The 5300-nt window shown below is 34.8% G+C and overlaps 1 pseudogene; it reads right to left on the bottom strand.

The window, feature by feature from the left end:
• The window catches only part of LOC102004542, an 88058-nt pseudogene that overhangs the window by 22526 nt on the left and 60232 nt on the right, over window positions 1-5300 (bottom strand).

The following is a 5300-nucleotide window of genomic DNA, read 5'->3' as shown; positions in this document are numbered from 1 at the left end:
CTTTGAGCATTGCTTCCTGGCTCCAGTGCAGATCCTTCAGCCTGCTGGCATGGGTCCTTCATCCCACTGGCACAGACTTTCTAGCTTATATCACTGACCTTGGAGCCTTCTTAGTGCAGATCCTGGAGACACTGTCATGGGCTCGTGGGTGGTGTTGTTATGGGCTCTAGGTCTTTAGCTGGACGCATGCAGGACACTGCCATGGGATCCAGGCCCTCAGCTGCATTCTTTGAATCTTTAGTGTGTGGACAGATTTCCTGTACTCTTTTGAACTTGACTCTTTGGGTGACTATATTAAAATAATCTTATAAATTATGTGTCCTGTATTAAATTGTTTCCCTTGCAAACCCTGACTACAATAATATGCCAATATGATCAACATCTTAGTAAACAAAGTACATTTTTAAAAGTTATATTTAATTAGAAAATATACCTCATCTAAAGTTTTTCTAAATACTTCTAATATATACTTTAAAAAGAGACAGCTAGACATTCCCCCCTGCTTTCTGATTCAGTCTGGGCCAACATGATGTATAAAATAACTTCTTACCTAACACTCATATCGACACTGAGAAATAATCTTCTATAAAACCATACATTTTTATATATCCAACTTTATAAAAATACTAAAATACATGCTATGTGAATTCATTAAATATCTACAACATCTTTAAAGAGAAAATAATACATACCAATAAAATTGGAGCTAGTCTGAGTCTTTTTTTTTTTTTTTTTTTGTACCAGGAATCAAATTCACAACCTCAAGCTTGCCAAGCAGGTGCTGCTGAGCTATATCCCCGGCCCCTGGTCTGAGTCTTAGTGGAGAATAATTTAGACTCCATATGATAATGTGATAAGCTGCACTTTTCAAGTTATGTCCCCAGTATTACTATATTTATAATACCAGCAAATCAAGCATAAATTTCACAAAGATCTAGAAATCCTTGAGCAAAACAAATGACAGTGTTCAATTATTCAAATAAAAAATAACAGAGAGAGGTACCTCTCTCATTGTGGGATGTTATACATTCCTGTCATTTAAGTCTGAAACTAAGAAAATTTGAATACACATTTAATTTATAAGAATTTTTCAAAAACTTCTAATGTATTCAAAACACATTTGATAAGGCTAGCAGTATAAATCAAAAGAAAGAGGTGACTGAATATTCCTTTTGGTGATATAAGTGTTCATTTTATAGGCCAAGTGAATATGATCTTCGCATCACACACTTTCAAAGGTTCAATCCAAAAAGATATCAGACAAAAATATGAAACTAAAATATAAAAGAAAGTACAAGAAAATAATTTTGTGACCTAATAGTGAGGACCTAAATTTCATAACCAAAATTTTAAACCCATAAAATGATAAGGTGACTTTGCAATAAATACAAAAAATGTACCAGCAGTTCTGCTCATTAAGGAACATACTAGCCAATATTAATGGGCAGATGGAAAATTTAAGGAAGTAATTTTGATGTCTAGAAATGATAATATAAGTACCTAGGACAGAAAAAGAATGGATTACATAAAAAAAAATCTTAGTTACAAGTATGAGCATATGAGTAAATAATATAGAAAAGAGCTTGTACAGGGCAAAGAAAAAGTGCATAAAAGAAATCAGGCATAAAGGACAGAAACAGAAAAGTAAGCAACTGAGCTTCACCATGGATCAGTAAAATTAATCAAGTTTTAAAAGCTCTAGTGTCAGTAGGTCCCAACAAGTAGACACTACTGCTCAGTGTGCGCTAGGGCGGGTGGTGCAAATTAAGGTGTCAAACACGTGCAGTCTGTACGCCCGCAAACACGCGCATGAGTATCTACAGAATTTTCTTTTTTTTTTTTGGTTTTTGTCCGGTACCGGGGACCGAACTCACGACCTTGCGCTTGCCAGGCAGGCGCTTTGCTACTGAGCTAAATCCCCAGCCCCAGAATTTTCTCAAATATGCTCTGGAGCAATAAGAAAGAGAATGTTCTTTGTAGCATTTATATCCCAGATAGAACTAGACAACCTTGCTTTCCAGAATCTGCCTTCACCCTATGACCTCCACCCTAAAACTTACAAAATTTCCCACCCCTCTCCACCAGCCCTCTTCCTGTACCTGAACAGCCCTATAGAGTTAACCTACGCCCAGCCCTGGGGCCAACAAAGTTTTTGCCTTTGGCCTGCCTACACCCAGATTTGAATAAACTCAGCTTGTTGCTTCAACTTTGCCTGTCTCGGTGGTCTTGGACATTCTAACATTCTTCATTTGTATAGGTGATGTACTTCATCCAAGCAACAGAAACATAATACTAACCACTGAATATATCTGACCTGAATAAGGTACCTAAATGAGTCTGTGTTGAAACATGCCCTTCATAAACATTCCTAATATGTACAAATTACGATCAGATTATAGCAACAATCAGCATGTAAACACCAACCATTTTCCAGAAAAAGCTTCAGAGACCAGTCTGAACTTTAGGAAGCAAAACTCCCCAAAACCATCTGCACAAGAGACGCCTGCTTTCCATCACTCTGCAGCTTGTCACAGTCAACAGCCCTTCTAGAGGTGCTCTACCTGCACAGAGTTGACAGCAAGGAAGGCCTGTGGCCCAGGATGTATCAAGAGGACGTACAGTTATTCTTTTGCTTTTCTACGCAGACCTCAGCTTAAAGTCACTGGCCTCAGGCTCTTAGTGCTAAAACCATGTTACTAATCTGCTTCAAACATTGATAAATTAAATGAGACAAAGATACTAAATCCAAATCTTTCATACTAGAGTCCAATAAATCACTAATAAAACAGGAATCAATATATTAGAAAAAATAAATAAGGCAGTATCAAGAAAGAGGTAACAGGAAAACACAATGGAAATGAGAAAAATATTATAAATATATGGATATATTAAATGTTGAGGGAGGGTCTCACTATGTGGCCCATGCTGTCATCCACTTTTGATCCTCTTGTATCAGCCTCCTGAATGCTGGGATTACAGATGCATAGAACTGAACCTGGGTAATCAAGGATATTTTAAGAGAAATCAAAAATATAAAAGAATTATCACTTAATGAATTTAGATAGTTAATAAACTCTCAGAAAAACATAATTAAACAAAAAAGCTGATAATGGAGTTTTCATGAAATAAGTTTGCAAGCAACTGAAGGCAATCAAAAAACTTTCCTTTATAGATTCACCACCCAGTGGGTTTTCAAGTGATTCACCGAAACTTAAGACATGGATCAATATGCCATATGTATATGTACCAGTTCCCAGGATAAATATATTTATTATGTATTAAAAACATAGATGAATAAAATCATTATAATAAAAATAATATACCAAGATGAGTATGGTCTCCAATGTTCATAGTCAAAAAAGGGTAAGGAAATCTCTGTAGCTCATTTCACTAGGTTAATGCAATCTTTACATAAATCCAGGCAACATGTTTAAAGAAATGGCAAATAAAGGCCCATTACAGTTATGCATGCATACTTTCAAACCAAAGATAAAACATTACCTACTAAAGTAAAATCACATACTAGAAAATAGCTTCCCATCTTGACATACAGCTAAGTGGTAGCATCGGTCACTGGCCTGCATGATGTTATAGGTTCAATCTGCGGTACCCTTGACACATACGTGACTATATGATAATTAAGTGGCATGTACTCATCTTATCAAAGGATGACTTCAGATCAGAAACTTATGGTGAAACATCACAAGAAAACAACAAAGAAGACCTAGTCTGATTATTTGAACACTAACATAAACATGTTGTCTAAAATTCAGTTTTTGTTAACTATTTCTTAAAAGTTTCCAATGAAGAAAAAAACCAAAATGTAATTAGTAAGTTGACATTATATACCATAAACCTAGTAATGAGACAATGAATGGAGACATAGTATATTAATTATTTCAAAATCAGATATAAGTCAAGGAGATATAGTCACTATCTCCACTGTTCTGTTACACGAAACAAAAATTCCTGTTTGGTGCTAAAAGGCAAGAAAGGAAATGTGACATAAAGATTGAAATGAAAGAGATAAGACCTCTATGCATGAATGATTAAAGAATCAAGATGTAAAATTTGAGAAAAATGACAGGGTGACCTATGTTGCTAAACACAACATTAACTAGAAGAAAGTCATAGTATTTCTCATAGATTTAATATTCATTGAAACTGTCAATATAATGAACCTATATGATGCACAATCTGCACAAAAATTATAAATAAACAGCTCTCAAACATTTTGATCTCAAAGGGCATCACACACAAAACATACTACAAAATCTAAATGTCTGTTAAGGACCAGGTTTTAGCTGATAGTAAAAATAGAAAAATATTTTGCTATTAATAGAATCAAAAGTACAATAGTGTTCCTAGGTCATGTGACTATAATGAATATTGTAGGGAAGAAACTACATTTTTGCCAGGGGTATAGCTCAGCAACACAACGCCTGCCTGGCAAGCATGAGGTCCTGAGTTCAACACCATACGATACCACAAAACAATACCACAATACAGATACCACAAAAACAACGCTACGTTTTCAAAAATACATTTAATTACAAAATTGAAGTTTAAAATGTTTGCAAATACCTCTAAAATTTGCCTGGAGAGGAGTCTACAACATGTTCCCCTCTGCTTCACCATTCACTCTATGCCAATATGTAGTTTTGTTGAAAAAAAAGAAGTCTCCTCACATATTACTACACAGCAAGGACATTACTAACACTTAGAAATTGTCTTCCACAGTACTAAGCATTTATTTTACTAACTTTAAAAATTATTATACATTGTATCAAAAAAGTTTTCAAAAGTCTGCAACATCTATAAGAGAAAAAATAATACATACACGTAAAAATGGAAAAGATCTGAGTATCAGACTTGGATTTGATGAAAAAATATGCTATACATTCTTTAAATTATGTGATTAATACAACTATAGTTATAAAAAAACAACTAAATTTGACAAACATCTACTAGAATCTCTTCTGAGAAATAAAGGACAGTATTATATTTTTCAAATCTCAAATTAAAAAGTAAAGAAGAGAGATATCCTTTCCCATTGTTTAGAACTTGCTACACAGCTACAATCATTTAAATGTGAAACTCAGACAACATGTAGACACACTAAGTTTGTAAAAAATATCAAGAAATACGTTTGCTTTACCCAAACTGAGATTTAATAAGGCTGGCAGTATAAATCAAGAGTAAGGGGGGCTGGGGATTTAGCTCAGTGGCAAAAGCGCCTGCCTGGCAAGCGCAAGGTTGTGAGTTCGGTTCCCGGTACCGGAGAAAAACCAAAAAAAAAA

The sequence above is a fragment of the Chinchilla lanigera genome, unplaced genomic scaffold, assembly GCF_000276665.1.
Source record: "Chinchilla lanigera isolate Chin_1 unplaced genomic scaffold, ChiLan1.0 scaffold00206, whole genome shotgun sequence".
In the NCBI taxonomy this organism is placed as follows: domain Eukaryota; kingdom Metazoa; phylum Chordata; class Mammalia; order Rodentia; family Chinchillidae; genus Chinchilla; species Chinchilla lanigera.
The sequence above is the reverse complement of the archived record's forward strand: the minus strand, read 5'-3'. Positions and strand labels throughout refer to the sequence as shown.